This window comes from Populus alba, chromosome 10 (assembly GCF_005239225.2).
Source record: "Populus alba chromosome 10, ASM523922v2, whole genome shotgun sequence".
Lineage (NCBI taxonomy): Eukaryota > Viridiplantae > Streptophyta > Magnoliopsida > Malpighiales > Salicaceae > Populus > Populus alba.
This window is the reverse complement of record NC_133293.1, coordinates 2,142,707-2,167,413: the sequence shown is the minus strand read 5'-3', so window position 1 is coordinate 2,167,413 and position 24,707 is coordinate 2,142,707. Positions and strand designations below refer to the sequence as shown.

At 31.3% G+C, this 24,707-nt stretch overlaps 1 pseudogene; it reads left to right on the top strand.

Annotated features, from left to right (window-relative positions):
* The first annotated feature begins 16 nt into the window (after positions 1-16).
* LOC118037061 (G-type lectin S-receptor-like serine/threonine-protein kinase At4g27290) lies at positions 17-4,409 on the top strand (annotated as a pseudogene).
* Positions 4,410-24,707: the final 20,298 nt, after the last annotated feature.

Here is a 24,707-nt window from a genome sequence, read left to right as displayed (position 1 = left end):
CTCCTTGAAGAAACACGAGCAGCAATGGATTGCATCCCATGCTCGTTTTCTGCTTCATTTCATTTCTGATTGTAAGAACAGCCACACCTACTGACACCATAAACACAGCCCAGTTCATTAGAGATGGAGAAACTATAGTTTCAGCTGGCGGGACCTATGAATTAGGATTTTTCAGCCCCGGGAAATCCAAAAGCCGATACTTGGGGATATGGTATGGCAAAATATCTGTCCAGACAGCAGTTTGGGTTGCCAACAGAGAAACTCCACTTAACGATTCATCAGGAGTCGTAAGGCTTACCAACGAAGGAATTCTTGTTCTTCTCAATCGTAGTGGAAGCATCATTTGGTCTTCCAACACCTCAACACCTGCTAGGAATCCAGTTGCGCAGCTTTTGGATACAGGAAACCTTGTTGTGAAAGAGGAGGGTGATAATAACATGGAGAACTCCTTGTGGCAGAGTTTTGATTATCCAGGCAACACACTAATACCGGGCATGAAGGTAGGACGGAATATCAAAACTGGCATGGACTGGTACGTGACATCATGGAAGTCACCTGATGATCCTTCCAGAGGTAATATTACAGGCATCCTTGTTCCTGAAGGATATCCGGAGTTACTACTGTTGGAAGATTCGAAGCCGAAGCATCGAGCTGGGCCATGGAATGGCTTGCAGTTCAGTGGCATGCCTCAAGTAAAACCAAATCCGTGTACATATTTGAATTTGTTTATAATGAGAAGGAGATATATTACACAGAGCAACTTCATAATAGCTCAAGGCATTGGAGGGTCGTCTTACCTCAGAGTGGTGATATCCAGCACATCCTCTGGATCGAACAAACTCAAAGTTGGCTTCTTTATGAAACAGCAAATACAGATAATTGTGAAACTTATGCACTCTGTGGCGCAAATGGTATCTGTAGCATTAACAACTCTCCGGTGTGTAGCTGCTTGAAAGGATTTGTACCAAAAGTTCCTAGAGACTGGACAAGACAGATTGGTCAAGTGGTTGCGTTAGAAAGACAGCACTAAATTGTTCCAGAGATGGGTTTCGGAAGCTCTCGGGTGTGAAGATGCCGGAGACAAGAAAATCATGGTTCAACAGGAGTATGGACCTGGAGGAGTGCAAGAACACATGCTTGAAGAACTGCAGCTGTACTGCGTATACAAACCTGGACATCAGGGATGGAGGAAGTGGTTGCTTGCTTTGGTTCAATGATTTGATTGATATGAGAACTTTCCTTCAAAATGAGCAAGACATTTTTATACGGATGGATGCATCAGAACTAGGTATGAATTTATCCTCAACTAGAAAAGTCACTCTTGCTCTTTTTTTTTTATTAAAATTTGAAATATTTTCAGAAAGAAAACCAGTAAGATAAAGCTACTGGCAAAAGGATACAAAGTTTAAGAATATTAAAACCAAGCTATATAGTCTGTGAGCGTGTCTAGACCTTTCCTTGCGAGGCTATCATCAGCAACAGAGTTTCCTTCTCTTAAAATATGGCTAAAAGAAACCTGATTAAGACCCTTAAGCATCATATAGTTGATACTTTTTTTTGCTTTACATCTAAATGATTTTTTTTCCAAATATATATTCTAGTTATCTTTCAGATAACTAGAAATCAAATTCATGAGAAGAAAGTTATCTTTATATTTATTCATATAAACATGATCCTTGAGAGTAGCTTGCATATATGCTTGTGTTGATAGCATAATATATTAGTTGGCATGAAAGTACTTGAAATTTTCAGGGAAAACAAACACACAAACAACTAGATTAGTCACTTGGTGTTGGTGACATGATGGATTGTTTTTCTCCTACCCAAAATGATACTGTTTTATAATGAGTAGAAAAAACTTTCCACCCTTAATAACTAACGAAACAAATACAATGGGCATTTGGCATTTCCTCTTTTTAACACCAGTTTTTTCTCTACCATGTTATAGATAACGGTGGCTCTGCAAGGGTTAATACAAATCCAAAGTGAAGGAAAGGATCGTAGTATCCACTGTGTTGTCCACAGGAATTCTGTTTATTGGCCTATGCTTGGTCTTTTATGTTTGCAAAAGATGCCGAAGAAAAGTAGTAAAGTATTCACACCATCAAAATCTAAACTATTTCTGTTGTCCACTGGAATTCTGTTTTATCGACCCATTCCGTTGTGTTTTGATGCTATGAAAATTTGAGTTTACCAGCTAATAGAGATCCCTTGTCTTTCTCTTTCTTCCCCCCCAATCCATAGAAGTTATGCTGACAGGAAAAATGCAAAGAAGATCAAACAACAATGACATGAAGGAAGAACTAGAATTACCCTTCTTAACATGGATGAGTTGGCTTCTGCAACAAATAACTTTTCCGATTCCAATAAACTAGGAGAAGGGGGTTTCGGACCTGTTTATAAGGTAATAATTATCCATAAACAGTCATGCAATATAATAGCTTCTGAGTTTTCATGGTACAAACTCCAGGCACCAATGGAGTTCTGTGGTATTGAAATTGTTCCACTACGGAACCAACCTTTTTCTAGCATAAAAGGATGACTGATTGGAAAGAATTCCTGAACAGATACAAGCTGCATGAAATTCTCTAAGAATTCAGCAGACATCGCATGATTTGCTTATGATGCTGAGTCATTATTTACAGGGAACATTAACAGATGGACGAGAAATAGCTGTCAAGAGGCTCTCTAAGAATTCAAGACAAGGACTTGAGGAGTTCAAAAATGAAGTCCAACATATTGTGAAACTTCAGCACCGGAATCTAGTGAGGCTTCTTGGATGCTGTATTCAAAGTGATGAAACGATGCTGGTCTACGAGTTCTTGCCTAACAAAAGCTTGGACTTCTATATTTTTGGTATGAATCTCACAAAACCTTTTCAAAAAGTTACTCCAATTTTTCAAATTTAGCACTATTAAGCTTCTATGAATTGTTCTACAATCTATTGAGCTTCTATAAAGTGGCCTTGTAGGAGAAGAGTAGTTTTCCCCAATTTCATTCTCACAAATTCTGCCATGTATGTGTTTGTAATTGTAACACAAAAACTCATTGGTAGTCGCTTACCACTTATCAACTGATAAGAGCCATAATGGATTGACTTGGGCAGATGAGACTCATAGCTTGCTGCTAGATTGGCCTAAACGCTACAACATCATCAACGGGATTGCTCGAGGACTCCTTTATCTTCACCAAGATTCCAGACTAAGAATAATCCACAGAGATCTGAAAACCAGCAATATTTTGTTGGATGACGAAATGAATCCAAAAATCTCAGACTTTGGCCTGGCTAGAAGTTTTGGAGAAAATGAAACTGAAGCCAATACTAATAAAGTGGCTGGAACGTAGTAAGTGTCATCTCCATCATACGCATTTTATCTTCATAGTCTGCGAATGGAACTTAAAATTCTATGAATACTTGCAGTGGTTACATATCTCCAGAGTACGCAAATTATGGACTCTACTCGCTAAAATCAGACGTCTTCAGCTTTGGAGTATTGGTGCTAGAGATAGTGAGTGGCTATAGGAACAGAGGATTCAGTCACCCAGATCACCACCTCAACCTTATCGGGCATGTAAGTGTGAAAGTTATGTCACTTTGACTGTTTCATTTCAATAAATACTAGAGTGCTTTTGTTAAGTACCAGATGCCTGCACATGCTTATGAGACATGAACACTTCAAATACTTGAAGAAAAACTGAAGAAATTTTGAAAAACAATTTGAAAAACAGAATTTGCATGAATAGATAATGTGTTCTTAATAGCATGGTTTTGTTTATCAGGCTTGGATGCTGTTCAAGCAAGGCAGGCCTCTGGAACTGGTTGCGAGATCAGGAGTTGAAACACCCTATTTGTCTGAAGTCCTACGTTCAATTCATGTGGGGCTGTTGTGTGTGCAAGAAAATACAGAAGATCGACCAAACATATCACATGTGGTTTTGATGTTGGGTAATGAAGATGAATTGCCTCAGCCTAAACAACCAGGATTTTTCACTGAAAGGGATCTTGATGAAGCAAGCTATTCAACGAGCCAGAACAAACCACCTTCGGCAAACGGATGCTCGATTTCAATGTTAGAGGCAAGATAGATTGCTTTTATTTTCATTTCAAGTGATTAAAGGCGAATATTCGATAGATGTCCTAGTTGCAGAACAGCAATTACGGACAGAAGCAAGTCAAATAAATGCTTCTAAAGCTTATGTCTCTATGAAACGTGAAGAAATTGAAGACAAGTATCTTCATGTAATCCAAGAGTTGCAGCTACATTTATGAATCATGGAGAGGGGACTCCAGATATTTCTCTTACTTGATGTTCATGTATCATCAAGATGTGCAAGTAAAAGTTAATTAATATGATCATGAGTTGAGCAAGAAATTTATTAATAAGAATATGAGTTTGTCGCTCGAGGAATCGTTTGAGTTTGACTCTATTATTTATTAATAAAAACATTAGTATATTGGAAATAGCAAGTCATGTTGAATGATTACTAAGGTAACGTTTGGTAACGTGGCTGCGGGTGAGGTTCACCCGCAGCCACGCCAAATGCCGTTTGGTTAACAAAAGAAAACAGATTTTTGATGGTGGGACCCGTCCAATTCTCAGCCGCGCCTCAGGTTTTGGAGAAGCAGCAAAATGCTGCTTCTTCATAGGGTAGAAAAGTTGCAACAGTGGAGCCATGCTCCACTGTATGCAACAGTGCGAGTGAATTAATTCACTCGCACTGTTACAGTTTTAGTTTTTTTTTTTTTTTTTTTTTTTTTTTGAAAAAAACATTGCAAGAAATTTTTTTTTTTCTTGAAAATTAGTGCAATTAATTGATTTTACTCGCATTGTTCACGTGAACATGAAACAATATTATTTTTTAAAAAAATTAGTTTAAGGTGAATTAAAATTTACTCGTATTGTAATCTCAATTTTATTCCTGATAATATTTTACTTAATTTTATTGCACGTTCAAAAAATTATTTTTTTTCTGTAGTTCTTGTCGAATGAATTTTGTACATAATAAAATTATAATTTTTTTTAAAAAATATGTTTTACTTGAAAAAACTAGTATTTAATATTATTTAATAACACTACATAAAAAAAATTCAGTTTTTATTTTTTATTTTAATTGTGTTTTTATTCAAAAACTTAAAAGGAAATCGCTTAATGACGTAATAAAAAATTCAGTTTTTGTTGTTGCGCCGCTTAAGAAACCATGAAAAATATAGTCCTTGTCGGATAGATTTTGTATGTAATGACATTGCACATAGTTTAATGGAAGAATAAAAAATATTTGATATCAATATTATTTATTTCATGATATAATAACAGTGGTTAAATCTAAAATATTTAAATTAAAAATCATTAATATAATATATATATATATATTAATTATTTTTATAACCTCAATTTGAAAAGCATTTTTTTACCAAACACATTAAACTACTTTTTGTTCAACCTCAATTTCAACCACAGTTTTAACCAAACATATATTTTTTCAAACCAACCTCAACTAAAAGCACTTTTTATAAAACAACTTTTTTTAAAACCACAACCACAACAGCAACCTCAATACCAAACAGACCCTAAGTTGAGGTGACCAGCACCGAGAAAAAAAAAAAAAAGTGGTGTGGCTTCCATATGAACTAGATGGTGGATATATCTTTTCTTGTCATAATTTTATATTCGTGATGTTTGAAAGGATAATAATAATTATAATTTAAATATTTTTTATTTAAAAATATATTAAAATAATATTTTTTTTATTTTTAAAAAAATATTTTACATTAACATATCAAAACTATTTATGATGATTGTTTAAACCAAGTATTTATTATATTAGAATGTTATTAAAGCATAATAATTGTACATCAAGTATTGTGTGTCACACAATCTAGTAGTTGGTTATGTTTTTACATGAATATTTGATCATAGTCAAAAGAGGCTGGATGTGGTGCGTGAGTGAAAGGTTCACCCACCCCTCATTATTTTTTTATTTATTTTGTTGATAATATAATTCATTTTAAGCCCTATAAAACAAACATATTTATTCAAGAAATATAATCATAGTTATGATTATATAAAAAAAATTGTTATGAGCGATTCAGGAATCATCAAAATGGGCTAGAATAAATAACCCAAGTGGAGGTAATGACCTTTGAAATTCATTTTTTTTGGTGTATTTAACCTACCTTTTCTCTTTTCCCAGGATTTAAAAAGAAAAAAAAGAGGAAGAAGAAGTCAAATCCACTAATGCTCAACTGACGTGTTTATTATATCTCCTCTCTTTCATGGACTCGCCTATCAATTAACTTTCTTCTTAACCCAATTTCACACATTTAAATTAACTTCCTTTTTGACTCATTTAGTTAATTTTTCACTCAAAATATAATTTTTTTTATGCTTGTATTACTTGGTATCTCTTGTCTTTTTTAATTTTACTATTAAAGTGTTTATGCCTATGATATTTTCGCTAGATATTTTATAACATGTAACTTTAGGACCTATCAAATTTAACAATTTTATCAATGGGTACTTTTCATCAATATTTACTCTCACAACTATCAATACGTATTTTAACTGACAGGATCATGAACAAAAAACATTCCTTCAGAAAAACCTTTGTTATTAATTTATGATCTGTTGGTGAGTCCGTTGTTAATAAATTTACGGATGGATTTATAGACGAACAAAGCTCGCAAAAAAATCTACCCATTTTATTTATCGATAAATCCATCGGTAAATTTAATATATTACCACAGGAAACCATATGTAATTTTCATTTGTGTTTTTATTTATCTGTCAGTAAATATAGCTTATCGCCAATAAAATACCATCTGCAATTTCATCGGAGAGTTAATAGTAGCAATAGTATTTATAGTAATTCTTTTCTAATTCTTTGGAATATACCGATGGAAGTGTTTAGTCAGTAACCCCGTCAGTAATAAATTAAAATATTTTTAAAAACAAATTGAATTGAACAAAAGTAGAAATAATTAAAATAAATTAAAATCAAATAAAAAATCAATATATAAAAAGAAATTCTAAATAATATAAAAATTAAATATTTATTATAAATTTAAACATTTTTTAATTCAAATACAATCAATCTAAAATAAAGACGGCGATGAAGAAGGAGAAGGTTGGTTATCACAAGATCGTAGGGCCAATAAAAAGCACAATGGATGACTCATATTCGATCCCATTTTCAATTACCACTCGATGAAATTCTTCATAAATCCGTAGTGAGTCATTTATATTTTTTATAAAGAGGGTCGTCTGATCCTGTATCTCAATGGTTTAGCATCGTCACGAACTCTAAAGTTTAAGTGCTCGAAACCAAGTGCGAGTTACCTTCACAGGTATTTGCAAAACACCAATAGGTCATCCGTAAGTTTGCAGTCGTAATGTTAGAAAGTCATACACCTGATTTCTATCGAGCCACTACCAGACGATCCTACCTCCAACCCCAAAATTCTGGATCAAGATCCAGATGGGTTGAACAATTATCCTTGTATCTCTTTCAACTTGTTATATTATGTATCCTAAAAAAGAAAAAAAATAAATAAAGTCATTAAATTCAAGGAATATAACCTAAAATTTTTTTTTATATAGAAAACCAACACTTACCATATATAATGCTAAGCTCACTTATCATAAAACTGGTTGCATCTCTTTTTTGTGGTCATCACTTAACACATGTTTTCAACAAAAAGCTTCCATTACGCCTTGCCTACAAGATAAAAATATTATCAGCTAAATATATTTTATAAAAAATAACTAATTAAAAAAATAGATATAATAAAAAAATCTTAATTAATGCTTTACATGTTAAATGAACAAAACAGAGCCGCTGGTGTGTATTATGGTAACAGAAACGTGAACATTTTTTTGACTTTTAGACATCATTTTTTTTACTATCCAACCATTATATAGGCGATTTGAAATCTTCCAAATGCATGTCATTTCAGGCTGGAAATGCTCGCTTTTCTCTCTATATTTTTTTTTGTTTTTTTAAAGTCTCGTACCCAAAGATCAAACGCAAAAAAAAGCCTATATATTACCGATAAATTATTTTTATTAGTAAATGAAAAATATATATAATTTTGAAAAATATATATATCTCTTGATTTTGGGTCTTATTAGTTATAGCGTCCCTCCTCACACAACATTATAATATCATCTCTTCTCATTCAAATTTTCTCTTGCAGTAAAAATTTATAAAAGAAATAATTTCAGTAATTTCATAAATACTAAAACTGAATTATAATAAAAAAAAATTAAGTTAATACTAAACTTAAACCTTGAAAACCATGTATCCTTTGTGGTTCTATTGAGAATGTTTGGAACCAAAACTTTATTAAAACAATGAATTTCCGATCAATGAATTTAAAAGTCGATGATTATTTTCTTGTAGCTTAATGTTTGTAAGACTGAAATTACATTCATTAAATAAAATTATTTTAAAAAAATTATACCCACTGTGAAAAAGACCATTGGCAACATTGCACTCAAACGACCCACATCATGAGTCAATGCATGTGCCTTAGGTGTCTATTTTTGGTTTGACACCTAAATGACTCGTGATTGTCAACATTTTTTCCAGAAGAAACTAGCAGTGATCTTGTCCTCACAACGCATGCAATAAACTATTCTCTAGGCTATACACAATTATTAACAAAAAAAAATTTTAAGCAATTTCTATTTAAAAAAAATATTTAGTAGCACCTCAAACCTCCCCTACATACGGAAGGTCAAAATTTTTATGAAAGAACATGTTAACCTGCAAATACATAACAACTTTTCATAATATACAAATTAGAAATGTACAATTGATTTTCCAATTTATTCGCCTGTCATTACAAAATAAATCTATCGCCTATTAGAATAATTCAATTTCCTACAAAATTAAAGTAATCAAGTTTTCTCAAGTGGTAATATATATAATCCTAAATATGTAAAAAAATGATCTCTAAATTACAAAATTCAAATAATATTAAAATTAATCCTACATATTTAATTAAAATTGACACAAAACTGAAGAAAAACCTAAAATTCAACAAAATAATGAAAATGTTTTCATATATCACATAAAAACAAACATTGAATAATGAGAACAACAATTATTTCTAAAGTGGTAATATTTGTGATCCTAATTTATCAAAAAAAAATTTATTCTAAATGAAATAAATAATACAAAAATAATGCAAAATTATATTCAATAAACAACTAAAATTTAACCACAACTATTAATTCATAAATTATTAAGAAATAATTAATTTTGAACAAAAATAATGACCTAAAACAATAATGCTAAAAAAAAAAAAGCAGCACAATAAAGAAGAGAAAAGAATGAAAAAGTCTTACCTTATGGTGTGGGTTAGTTTGTTGAGAATTAAAAAAAAAAAAAAGAAATAATGAAAAGAGATTGTTAAAAAAAAAAACAAAGAAAAAGAAAATGAAGGAAAACAACATACATTAGGATGAGAAAAGAAGATGATGCTTGATGAGAAGAGAAAAATAACATGAATAGTTTGAAAAAGAGTAGAGAAGTATTAAAAGAGAAGAAGAGAGTAAGAACAGAGAAAATGAGAAGATGAAGCTTCACTTGCTATGTCCATGATTTTTTTATATTAGGTTTTATTGATAGAATAAAGCAAATGATTGTTGTACCAATGAAGTTAGTTGAAAATTTTCATTTCGATAAAAATTTTCAAAAACCCTTTAAATTAAATACTAATGACATTTACTTGATGTCTTTTCATTCATCAATGATATCTTTGGATAAAAGAGTAAAAAAATCCAATAGCACAAAAAAAAAGGCATTATGTAGGTGATTCCATTGGCAAAAAAACAACATTAATTATCAGTGATTTTTGAGAGTGAAGTGAATAGTGTTCAGGGAGAAGAGAACAAATTCCTATAGTCTTTGAAATATATCACTCGGAAACAACATTTCATTCAATATACCCAATGTATAATAAACATCGTGAACAGTAGTACCAGGAAGAGAAGAAAGAATTCCCTTCATCACTGAAATATTACTGACGAACACAATCTGTTGATATTTCCAATCAAGTAAAAACAATGTCTGAATACTAGATTTGACTGTATCCTTTATCTATCCATCTTGCACATACTTAAATTTCATAGTTGTACCCATGATACAATAACATTAGTTCACATTAAGATAATAATAAAAATGTTTTTACTTGTCATTCAATAATAAATTAACATCATTGTCATTACATTAAAGTGAATTTTGTCCATAAATATTACATTATAGTAAATAGTGATTAAACGAGTGAATAAGTCTGATTTGTTATTTAACTAATTCTATAAATGGAGGAACAAAGAAGAAAGATCTCAAAATGAGAAGTTAAAAAGTTTTATGTTATTTCTAAATAGTTCTTTAATACTCTTATGAAACCATCATTATATTTTTGGAAACAACCCTCCAAGTCTAGGAAAATACTAAAATGATATAATTGAGATCTAAATAAATATATACTTTTGTCAAAAAACTAAGCAAATATAAATAACACATGTTTTTTTACTTATAAAACACACACAGAAATTAAAACAACCATAACTTCTTGCATATAACTCCAACGCATGCATGGTTAAACAATCTAAATACATGACATTCTAGCACTTGAAATTTTCAATGCAATATGGTAGTAAAAATTCGCGACTCGAATAGGCCCAGTAAGCTAACTGCAAAATCTAAACTCTTCAAAACTCTCAAATCATGGCTTAGGTTTTATTTGAAAAAAAAAAAAACATAGTTTAATTATTTTCATTCAACTTACAAGCCTCTAAAGCTCATTAAAGCTCAGTCGTATTAATTTGACTTGGTTAATATTATTTTATAAGTATTTCACCCGAGCTCTTGTCCATTGGACTATTTGGATGTCCCATATACAATAAATCAAACCTCTTTTATATTAAAATCGCTGATGTATATTAAAAATAATTAAAGAAAAAAATACTTTTTAAAATTTATTTTTAAAATATTTAAAGTTTAAACAAATAGGGAAAATAATTTCTTGTAGACTACGAGGCTACAGCTAATTTACCCATTACGAGGAGTATGTCTTTAACAAACTCAAAACAACATTTTCGAAAGCGTTTAACGTTGTGGACTGTGTGCCTTTGAGGTAACTACCCTTGCAACGCTCGGAGGCTCTTACTTGCCTCATAAGACAAGTATTTTCATTAAAAAAAACCTGAAAAGCCAAGAGTAATAACCAATAAACATAAAAGCATAAAAAAACCTAATTGTTTTTTTTTAAAAAAAAAACTACAATAAAAATAAAACTAACTTTTAAAAAATCTTAAAAGTGAAAATATCATATTCATAAAGTCTCCTAGTGGGAATATGTCTTAAATAATGAATATAATTTGTGTAATATTCTAGTGTTTTCGATTTTTTTCTTTTAATTTTCAGAATTTTTATATTTTTTTAATGAAGTTAGTTTCAAGTTTTTTAGATTGTTCCAGTTTTTAATTTTAATTTTTTTTTTTCATTTCTTAGTGTCTTCTCAGGTTTTGTTTAACTTTTTGAAAAATTAATTCTTTTTGTGATATAAGGGATAATATTTTTATCTAAAAAGTGACAAGAAATAATAAAGAAAGAAATATAAATATACAAGCATTTATGACAATAGTGAAGAATTATTAGAAACAAAACACATGTAAGAATATTTGATAAATATTAAAATGCAGTTACATATATCATCCCTGATGATTAAATAACCATTGCACAAATAACAGTCAAAAAATCAAAAATCAAAGTTTGCAAGTACAGTAAAAAACAAAGAAAAAGGGTTTTTTGAATACAGAAAAAAGAAAAAAAAAGAAAATTTCAGAAAAAATATAAAATCTAAAATCCATAGTTTTTTAGACCCGGCTTGGGTTTCGGGTTTTGACGCGGGTCGTCTTGGTCAATTTTTTTTTAAAAAAACAAAATGAATGTTATTTTAGTATAATACAAAATCAACGAGTACACTAAGTTTTTTACTAGGTCTTGTTGAGTCAACCAGGTTTTTTCTTTTTCCCTATTTTTTTTTTATTTGGCCTGATTTTAGCTCCGGATCGGCTAAATCAGATTGGCTTGAGTCCAGATTGACCCGTCAGACAAGACCGGATTCAAAATTATACTAAAATCTAATTTTGATGACGTTTCAAAACTATGCTAAAATCTAATTCTCATTAATTTTTTAAAACCCACACCCGTACAGGTTTTATAAAGTGGTTTTAAGGCCTCAATTTTGTCTGAAGAATCTTTGTCTTGGCACCGCTTCATTTACGTCCTGACAGTCATTACCGTCTCACTTATAAATAACAACCTTAACCATTTCCGGACAAAACCACAAAAACCATATATGTTATTTCCTTCCTCCCTTCTCTCTACAGTTTCAGTACAAAAATGGCAAATAAGAAGAAGAAGGAGGAGGATCTCAGAGTAACTTCTTGTTTCAACGTTCTTCGTTCTTCTCTCTTCTTCCTTTAATTTGGCTATAATTAATTAGGGTTTTTAATTTAACAGGCGGTTTGTTGCAGAATACAAAGTCTCCCATGCACTGCAATGCATGTGAAAGAACCGTGGCCAAGATCATATCAATGTTCAAGGTAAAAAAAAATAAAAAAAAAAATATTTGATCTCTCTCAAAATTAAAATTGACTTGAACATTTATCATCGTACGTGCCCATATATGCTATGTGAAACAATTAATTTTGATGCTATTTGTCGTTGTTTTTCAGGGGTGGAGACCTTCAGAAAACAGATATGAACAAACACAGGTAGTGGTAACAGGCAGAATCGATCCACAGAAACTCTTGAAGAAACTAAAGAAGAAGACAAGGAAGGAAGTAGAGATTGTAGCCAACAAAAAGGAAGAAGAAGGATCAAAAGATACGACGTCTCGTACAGAAGAAATTAATGTGGCCTCAGAGTCATTTCCACAACAATACCTCCAATATTCTTTGATTGTTGTAAAAATAATGATTTGTTGATGGCTTTTTAGTGATGAGAATCCAAACGCATGTTCAATCATGTAGGAATAATGCTGAAGAGTTTTTGAAACTCTTTTTTTTTTTGGTATATATAATATAACTCTTTTTTTATTATTATTAATTTTGATCGATTAGTTAATTTCTTTCAATAGGTCGAACCCTCCTTTTAATTTTCATGTGAAAAATTAATTTTATTGACGTGTTAAATCGTGTTAAATGGAACAACGTAAGAGCCATGAAACTACTGTATATAATTATGGTTTCGATGAGTTAATGTTTTAAAAGAAATACACAGCGCAATCATTGTTCTCTCATGCAACCGCCATGCTTAGCTAGCATTGAAATTTTGAATGTTTTGGTCACTTGAATAAGCGTGCAAGGAAAAATCATGTTAAATTAAAATTTTCCGATACATATAATGCATTTGGGATGTTTTTTTAAATTGTTTATAAAAAATACATTTCTCCCATCAATATAATATATATGCAGGTTCATATCACGTTTTTTATAACATGATATCTAGAATATAAATAATAATAACTATTATTAAATTTAAATAGTTTTAATCGATAAAAAAATTATATTGGTATTTACACTCACAACCTGTTGAATATATATATTACACGACGGGCTCATGGTTTGAAACAGTCCATCAAAAAACTCTTGTCGGAAATTTATAGTTTGTTGGTGAGATCCATTAGTAATACATACACTGATAGATTTTATAGACGAACAAAGCACGCCAAAAAAAAAAGCATTACCTACTTTATTCCGTTGGTATCTTCATTGATAAATTTAACATATCATCGATAGAAAAACCTTATGTAATGCCATTGATATTTTATTTGTCGCATCTGTCGGTAAATATAATATATCACAGATTAAAATACATTTTTCATTTCAATCGGTGAGTTAACGTAATAGTGACAATTTGCAATAATTCTTTTTTTTTAACAACTCTCTCTAGAATATATCAAACAGAGTTTGTTTTGTTAGTAACCCTATCGATAATATTTTAAAAATATATATTTTTTCAAACAATATATTGAACAAAAGTAGAAAAATAATTATTTAAAATAATATAAAAATAAAATATTTATTTACAAATTTAAATATTTATACGTTCAATATAAAAATAAATCTTAAAATGGATGTGGTGCCGGAGGATGAGGAGGCTAGTTGTCACTGGGACTATGGGGTCAATTAAGGGTTTCAAGTACATGTACCACCCATCTGTGATTTTATCTTCATTACCAATCTGCAGAGTTTTTCATAATCAATAGTGAATCTTTTATATTTTTCATTAAAAATCGATTGTCTGATCTTGTACTCGTTTGATATAATATTGCCACGAACTCTAGATTTTGAATGCCTTGAATCGATTGTAAGCATCCAATGATAGAAAACACTACAAGTAGACCACAAATTCTCAATCATAGTGTTTGTTTTTTTAAATTTATACTAATTTCAAAAATTGACATTTTTAAATTCTTCATAATTTTTTCTATAAAAATTTTTTTATATATAGTTTTCTAAATAAACAAATGAACAATACCATTATTTGTCTTTATATGCAACATGTTTTCACAATGAAAGGATTTTATATTCTGATTTTTTGTTTTTTATATTTAGCTAGTATCATAAAATTTAATAAAAGAATATATTTTTTTAAATATCTTTATAAATAGTTATGTCATAAATTTAATATAAAGAATTTTTTGAGTTAACGATATAACTTTTTCAATCATAATCTTTAATTTAAATAAAATAAAATTAATATTCTTTAAATTAGATTATCATAAATACAAAAATATTAGATAACCATTACAAATCATGATTTTTATTTTTATGAAAATATATTTAAAATTTTAATGTATTTTTATATTTTGGAGAAAACATTTGTCTTCATTATTTTGACCAAATGAATACATTTTTTCAATTTTTTTTATTGATAAAAAAAACTAAAGAAATAAAAAGAAAAGAAAGAGAAACTATTTTTATGTTACTCAACGCATCCTTAATTTTTTTTCAATAACCGAGCCCAATATATTTTCTTCAAAGAATACTTATTGGAGAGTCATTGCACAATATCTTTAGATATTAAATTGGATTTAGGTTATTTTTTATTACATTTTTAAAAAATTGATTTAATTTTTTATTTTTTTATTCAAAAAAAATTATAAGTATATTTAGTTAGAAATAATTTTGGACTTGAATAAAAAATTTATTACAAAATTAAATCAAAAGTTATCTTAACTTATGGATTTAAACTTATACTACGTACAAAAGAGTTATTTAAGATAATATAAGAAAAAAAATTGTTTTGGATCATATTTTTTAGGTAAAAATTATATTAGCTTATTTTTATAATAATTTTTTTGTAAAAGGTATTTTTTAAAATTATAATTAAAATTAATAATTAAAAAAATCAGCTAAAAGTAAATTCTTACTAAAAATCTGTCATTTCATGCATGGTTATTAAACTCGCGAGTTGAGCCGTAAAATCATATGATTTTATGAGTCAACACAACACAAATATAATGTGCGAAATCGAGTAAAAAACTCGAAAACCAGCCAACTCAATAACTCAAACCGAGTTTACCGAGTTTGACAAAATTAACAAGATTTACTGCCTCTTCTCAGTCCTCTCCATCCCGTTTGCCTCACGATTTCCAGTCTCTAGTTCTCTCCTCTCCATTTTTGATCTGATTGTCTCTGTCTCTCCGATCTCCAGTATACAAAACACTTATGTTCATGGGCACCCACCCACCACTAGTAAAGTGCAACAATCATTAGAGAATAATAGATTTGAGATGGGCTAAGGGGCTGGGTTGCTAGGATAAGCTTTGATTTTTTAAGGTTTTCTTTTTTCCTCCATGATAACTGAGATTGTCGAAAAAAAACTTGAACTAGATGTAGAATAGGAATACACAGTTCATAAAGAAGGAAGCTAAAGAAATGCTTATCTCAGGGCTAACGCCTATCGGGAAAATCCTGAACACTGTCTTCAATAGCTGCTGATTTGAGAACAAGAACCATGGTATTTGATGTAGCCTACTCCCGCCTTTGTCCTAACAGCTAAGCCAATAGCAGGGCATTCAATAGCAGTAGTAGCCTAGGTAATGGTTGGTAATGGAAATTGAAATGGAAAAATTATAAACTGAATATTTCACTTTTCTTAATTTTAACTATTGTCTATTACATTGTATATATAGACTAATCTGGAAACAGATTAAGCAACGGTTAATTAACAGAAATAACAGACTCCTATAACAGCTTCAACTAACTCTAACAACTTTAACAAACACTAACCCCTTCACTGTTGCTTGCTGAAGAAGTTAACTGAAGACTGCAGGATTGCTCGTTACTGTTGCTGCTAGAGATTTGCATTGCTGTATTCATTGCTGATGCGGAGAAGCCAAAGATAACAGAACTGCACTGCTGGCTTTATTGTGGACATGAAGAAGATTGAGTTGTATGCAACTCAATACCCCCCCTCAAGATGAGATGCAAAAAAAAAAAAATCAAAGAGAATATATGTTTTGAAGACTCATCTTGGATAGCAAAGGATAAAAGAGAGAGAAGCCAAGAGCCTTAGTAAATATCTCAGCTAGCTGATGTTTGGAGGAAACATGAAAAGTGCGCAGAATGCCTAACTGAATCTTCTCTTGAACTACATGACAATCAATGTCAATGTGTTTTGTACACTCATGATAGACAAGGTTAGCTACAATGTGAAGAGCAGCTTTACTGTCACAATAAAGAAGAGTAGTTTGACGTGAAACATGTAGGTCTTGAAGTAGATTACGAAGCCACACAATCTCACAACAAATTGATGCCATGGCTCTGTACTTAGCCTCAACAAAAGACATGGAAACAGTGGTTTGGTTCTTTGATTTCCAAGAGATTTAAAGAGTTGTCAAGGAAAAATGTAGTACCTATGACTGATCTTCTGGAATCAACACAACTGTCCCAGTCAGAATCACAGAATGCTTCATTTGTAAACTAGAAATAGCTGGAAAGAACAACCCTTGAGCTGGAGATGCTTTAATATATCGCAGGACTCTAGTTGTTGCAGTTAAATGAGGAACTCTAGGCTTGTCCATAAATTGACTTAAGACTTGTACTGCAAATGAAATGTGAGGTCTGCTGATAGTGAGATAGGTAACCACCCAACAAACCGTCTATAAGCAATAGGATTATCTAAGATTTGTCCATAATCTTTAGATAATTTCACATTAGGTTCCATTGGAAATTGTACTGGTTTTGAAGCCAACATACCAGTATCTTCAAGAACTTCCAAAGTATATTTTCTCTGGCAGACAAAGATACCAAGCTCATTGCAAGCTATTTCTAAACCAAGGAAATATTTTAATTGTCCAAGGTCTACAAGCTTAAATCTATCATTAAGTAGTTGGATAAATTCTGAAACCTCTGCCTTGCTAGCCATAATTATGTCATCAACATAAACAAACAATGCAATGAATGAACCCTCCAAAATTCTTGTAAATAAAGTGTAATCAGCTTTGGATTGTATGAATCCAAACTCGAGCAGGGCAGAAGAAAATTTAGCAAACCATTGCCTTGAAGCCTACTTTAAGCCATAAATGGACTTGTGTGGCTTGTATACCTTGGACTCCCCCTGTCTAGCAAATCCAGTAGGCAAAGACATGTAGACTTCTTCATCTAATTGGCCATGAAGAAAGACATTATTCACATCCAACTGATGAAGATCCCACTTCTTGACTGCAGCTACTGCTAAAAGAGTTCTCACAGTGGTGAGTTTAGCCACAAGAGAAAAAGTCTCGTAGTAATCCAATCCCTCGCACTGAATATATCCCTTAGCAATTAACCAAGCTTTATACCTCTCCAAAGTCCCATCAGAGTGTAACTTGACTTTGTAAACCCATTTACACCCAATAACATGCTTGGAAACAGGAAGATCAATAATAGTCCATATATCATTTTGTTCAAGTGCTTTGATCTCATTATCCATAGCCTCACGCCATTTCTCATGTTCAACAGCTTGGATATAGGATGTGGGTTCAACAAGTGCAGAGACAGAAAGACTAAAGAATTTTTTTAGTAGAGGAAAGATGATTATAGGAAAGACTGAAAAAAGAGAATAAGGAATACCTAAAGCTGTAGACGAAGGTGCAGGATCTGAAGTGGAGGTTGCAAGATGATAATGATAGTCATGCAAATATCCAGGTGTGTGTTTTACCTTAGAAGACTTTCTATTGGGCTGTGGTGTAATTTATGAAGCAGATAGTATATATTGTTCTATAGTGGGATTTATATTACTTGAACTAAAAGGTGAATTATTGATACAGCTTAAGGGAAAAGAATTTGTAAGTAAGGTATCAAGTGAAGTAATAGCTGAGTCATTTATTGGAATAGGCAGAGGTAATATAGAATCAATAAGAGATGTAGGATGTTTAAGTGTAAAAGGAAATATATTTTTGTGGAACACAACATCTCTAAAAACAAACAAGGTATTGAGATGTAAATCATATAGTTTGTAACCTTTCATGCCCAAGGGATAACCAAGAAATATGCAAGGCTTAGCTCTAGGATCAAATTTATGTCGATTTCGAAGAAGAGTATTGGCATTGCAAAGACAACCAAATACTCGCAAATGAGAATATAATGGAGAAGATTTAAACAAGGTTTTATAAGGAGATTTATTGTGTAGTATGAGAGTAGGAATCTTATTTATCAAATGCACGGTTGTAAGAATATAGTCCCCCCAAAACTGTAAAGGCAAATGTGACTGAAAATGAATGGATCTAGCAACATTCAAAATATGCTAGTGTTTGCGTTCAACAATGGAGTTTTGTTGTGGTGTTTCAACGCAGTTGAGTTGATGAACAACACCCTTTGATGCATAGAAATGGCTCATGTTGAACTCAACTTTATTATCTTATCGTAAGCATTTGATTCTAACATTGAATTGTGTCTCAACCAGATTAAAGAAAGCTTGAATGTGAGTTCTGGTTTGAGATTTATTTTCTAAAAGATGAATCCATGTAAATCTGGTATGGTCATCAACAATGGTTAAAAAATATGATGCACCAATAAGAAATTTTACGAAAAAGATGCCCCAAATATCACAATGAATTAAATCAAAAGGTTGTGTGGAAATGGATGTGCTATAGGGAAAAGAGAAATGATGCTATTTGGCTAATGGACAGATGTTGCAATTCTTATTTGATTCATATAGAACCTAAGGAATTACATGAGAAAGTAATCTCAAACGAGAGTCTGAAGGATGGCCTAATCTATAATGCTATAAGCTATTATTGACAAAGTTTACAGAGAAACTAGTAGAGGCTAAAGCAGTGACATCATTATTGGACATGAATTTTGCAAAATTGACAGAAACAGAATTCTTAGGTAAAGCAGAAACTAGATTTTACAGCAAATGATATAAACCTCCAGCTTCTTTACCTGCACCAATCGTTTTTTAGCTTGTAAGGTGCTGAACAAAACAAAACTTTGATAAGATGACACGGCATTGTAGATTTTTAATCAGTTTGCTAACAAATATTAAGTTGAATGAAAAAAAAAAAAAAAAGGAATGTAAAGCACGTCAGTTAGAACAAAAGATTCTGAAATTTTAATTGTGCCAATGTGAGTAATTGAGGCATATTGTCCATTGGGTAATCTCACAGATTTGGAAATAGCAGAAGTAATGCTTGTAAAAAATGACATAGAACAGATCATGTGATCTGCAGCACCAGTATCAATGATCCAAGAGGTTTTGGTAGAATTTGTTAGGGAAGACTATGGAGTTAAAGACAAAGAAGATGCAAAAATAGAATGTTTTGAATCTAGATCATAAAGTTGTATACCATTTATGAGTGAAGAATCACCTACACTTGTCATATTTTTACCTTGCATGGAGACTTCTGATTCCTTAGGTGCAGATGAGGAAACTTGGTTGACAGACGAGTCATGCTCTAAGATGGATGGTTTAAACATGTTAATGAGTTGCTGACATTATTCATAAGTAATAGGAAGTTGAGGGGTATTACAGCCAGAAACTTGATTAACACTAGGAGGTGCATTCTTTCCTTTGTTAAATTTGTAACCAAGTGGAAAGCTATGAATTATGTAACACTTCTCCACAGTGTGGCCAGCAATCCCACAATGAGAGCATATAGGTCGATCTTTTCGAATATGAAAGGATTTGTTACCAGCAAAGCGAGTTGGAGACATAGTCTTTGTAAACAAAGCAATAGTGTTCTGATTGAATGGCTTGATGAAGAAATCATACGTTGCTCTCTTCCTGGATGACAAGTAAGAAAACCTTATTGATTGAAGGTAGTGGATCAATCAACAGAATTTAAACTCAAACATGTGAATAACTTTCATTCAATCCCATTAGAAACTGATAAACTTGTTATTGATGATGGTAAGACATAATAGTTTTCAAGGCTCCACATGTGCAGGTAAGGATTGGCTGGTGATTTCCTAACTCATCCTATAGTCCTTTCATAGCAGTAAAATATGAACTTACAGAATTGTTTTCTTGTGATAAACATGAGATGGAGTTCTAGAGCTGAAAGATTTGTGGTCCATTGTGCTGAGAAAACCGATCTTGAAGGTCATTCCATATTTCAAACGCATCATCAATGTAAATGATGCTATTAGCAATCTTTGTTATAACAGAGTTAAGCAGCCATGAGAGAACCATATTTTTGCAACGAGTCCATGCCAATCCTTGAGAATCATAAAGATCGGATGGCTTAGGCAAAGTGTCATTGACAAAACTGAGTTTGTTCTTGGCTGATAAAGCCATCATCATCGCCCTTTTCCATGAATTATAGTTTTCACCATTGAGAGGCTTTAAGACGATCATGGCTCCAGTACTGTCACCATGATACAAGAAGAAAGGATTAGAAGAATCCATGTCTGATGTAGGGTTGATATTGACAGTCGTTGTCAAGAAAATAAAGAGGAAGTAAGAACTGATGAAGATGCGGAAATAAAACTTTAAAGAAAATGCTCTGATACCATAATGGAAATTGAAATGGAAAAATTATAAATTGAATATTTCACTTTTATTAATTTTAACTATTGTCTATTACATTGTATATATAGACTAATATAAAAACAGATTAAGCAACGATTAATTAACAGAAATAACAGACTTCTATAACAGCTTCAACAAACTCTAACTCCTTCATTGTTGCTTGCTGAAGAAGTTAACTAAAGACTGCAGGATTGCTCGTTATTGTTGCTGCTAGAGATTTGCATTGTTGTATTCATTATTGATATGGAGAAGCCAGAGAGAATAGAATTGCACTGCTGGTTTTATTGTGGACGTGAAGAAGATTAAGATGTATGCAACTCAATAGTTGGTAAGAAATCGTGGTCTTGAGTCTTGACTTTTCTAGATCTTTGATTTTTTTTTTCTCTTTGAATAGGTGTGGACCATGTGGTTGTTGGAACGATAACACTAAGGGCATGTTTGGTTGGTGTGGAAATAATTAGGCATGTATGATATCTTATTTTTTAAGAGTAAATGTCTAGCTCAAAACAAAAATTTCCTCTAAAAATCATAAATTTTTTCATTAATTAATAGAAAAAAATTATGTGCAGCTTCTGGTTTTTCATGATTTTAATTGTTAAAGATTCTTTGTAAATATATGATGGTTTCAACAAATAATTAAATATATAAATGAATCATTTAAGCTCTAATAGAAGTGATCCCATAATAATTAAAAAAATTACATGGTTTCATGATTTTATTGATTCTTGAATTGCTTCAACACTAATAAATTATTTGTTTTAAAATTATTAATTATTAGTTAATAAAAAGTTGCTTAAATTATGTATGAATTTATATTTTGAACTATGCATTTTAAAGTATTTGAACTATGGATGTATTTTTTTTTTTTTGAACCGTGCATTTTAAAGTGCTTCAACTCTATATAAAAAAAAAATTCTTGTAATTTTATAATTTTATTATTTGCTTTTATAATTCAAATTTATTTTAATATATTTTTAACAATCTCGATTTCATGGTGGTACTTGGGCACTAGCCCACGCAATGCCACGAGTGTCATTTGAAGCACCGCCCCCACCATCATTTGTAGTGGATAATAAAAAAATCCAGAGAAAAGCCTTAGCCATTAGCCAATCGACAAGGGCATTCCACAGACCAAGAAACACAAGCTGACTTGCATATCATGTATAGTGTGTTCGCCACAAACTGGATCCTTCGAGTGTTTCCATGCGCACTTAAAAAGCGAAGCCATTATTGTGACAATCTGGTTAAAACGACTCCCTTCAAACAACGAAGGAAGCTATAATAAAACATGAAAAACAAATTAGGAAAAAAATCTAGAGTAGTGAAAACAAATTAGGAATGGTTTTTTTAGGCATTGGAAGTATAATTATGATTACTTTTTAAAATATTTTTTATTTGAAATAATATTTTTTTTATTTTTTAAAAACTATTTTTAAAATCAGCGCATCAAAACTATTCAAAACATATAAAAAATTAATTTTTAAAATTAAAAACTTTTAAAAATTTTAAAATATAGATTGACTTGTATTTCCAAACAAGCTCTTATTAGAATTACAAAGTATGTTTGAGCCATATCTTGAGTTTGATACGGGGCTTAATTATTTTTTGTGGGTTTTGGCAGAAAGATTACTAGTTTCGCAAAGATTAATGTTCAAAATCCTTTGATCACAAGAATTTTTCAAGTAGTGTAGCTACACAAGAAAAGGGGGTTGACGGCTATATTGATGTGCTTGTTTTTTGAGAAGTTTCCATGTTTGTAAAAGGAGAGAAAAAGAGATCGCAACAAAGAGGAACATTCTTTGTTTTTGTTTTTTTTTTTTTTTTCATATTTTGCAAGGATTTTATGCTATTCAAGGAAGCTAAAAAGGTTAAACTTAAAAGGGCAGCAACTAAGGGAATTAATTCAGCAATTAAAACTCTAAGTTTTCCTAGCTTTTTTGGGACATCAAGGTGGCTATAACAATCCTAGACCTTCTGATTTCAGCTCCAAGGAGTTTCTAAGAGGGTGTTTGGGAGTGTGGTAGCGGTTGCTTTTCAAATAGCTTTTCGTGCCGAAAAGCATGCCAATAATATTTTTTTATTTTTTTAAAAATCATTTTTGACATCAGCACATCAAAACGATCCAAAAAGTACAAAACCGCACTCAATTTTAGCAAAAAAAAAAATTTTGAATTTTTTTGAAAAGCCGATTTGACCGCAATGCCAAAACAGGCACTAAGCAAGAAAGATATTCATTTTTGGGTTATTTAAGTTGTTTCATGCTAATCTAATTTATTATTTGGATTTGTGTTATTTTTATTGTTTTTTTTTATTTTAAAATTATTTTATTTTTAAATTGGGTCCACAACACGATAGCCCATCATTAATTGTTTGCTTATTAAGTATTTTAAGTTTTAGTTTTAGTTGGATTATTAGGGTTTATTAGGGTTATTTAATTAGATTATTTAAATGTTTTTTATACTACAAATTTCAGCAGTTTTATTATTTAAATAAAATTAGTATGTTTGCTTCAGAGTAACATCTATTTTTTTATTTATCAAAAAAAACAATTAAATATATCAAAATATAACTAACTTTGCAACGTTCTTTATATACTTGAGATTTATGGTTTATAGAGTCCAAGTTTATAATACCATTGATTTTTTTATTTAAGTATTCTCTGGGTCAAGATTCTTTTCACAATCTAATTTTTTAATTTTTCAAATTTATTTCATTAGCGTTTTAAGAGTCTTTATTATCAGGATTCACATCATACATATGAATGGAGGAAACATGTCTAGGAAGAATTCCCACCTGATGAGCTCAAGCCTATCAACACTTTCTCATGATTCCACTTTTTTAACAAGTCAATTGGTGAGAGAGCAATGGATCATTCGGCTTTATATCACCAGAAGGCCTCAATCCAACCTCTAATCTTTTCTGGACCCGCTTCATAATAAATCCAAAAATGCATTCTTTTTCCACTATTCAACGCCCTATTATTTGATGAGATGTTTCTCACTTCAACTGATACAAAACCACCCGCATCAATTCCCACATGGTTATCACTCAAATCACCATGCTTTGCATCCCTCCTCGTATCAAATTCAACAACAAATTTTGGGCTATTTTTCTTGAATCCTAAATAAAGCCCAAATAGATTATTATCAAACATGCCCAAATTTCCAGGATTTCCTTCAAAAAGCTTGATGGGTTGCTTGTACATGACTCGTCCAGCACTTGAACTCACTGAGTGAGTTGGAGGCAAGAATCATTACCAACAACCTTTGACTTGAGTTAGTAATTTAGCATTTTCAAGTGGAAAATCATGAAAGTTAGCATTGTTAAGCAAGTGAACCCGTTTACAAGTAGGTGACCTTTTCTTTTTATTGTTTGTAGAACGTAGAAACCAGAGAAGGAAAGTAAAGAATACGGGGGAGGTGGGCATGGAGGTTGTGAGAACTAAATACGTTTACTCCATTCTGAAACTCTTTTGATTTCTTTGACTCACTTTCTCTGAGCGTATTGAGGAAGTTAAAAGAGAAGGAAAGTGTTTTCCAAGCTACGGGGAAAACATTTTCCTTTTGGAAAGGGTTATTCTTTTCATCTGTGAATCACTTTTCAGTGACCATTTTCCCAAGAGCTCACCAAACATGAAAAAGTTCAGAAAATGGTTTCTACAAAACAAG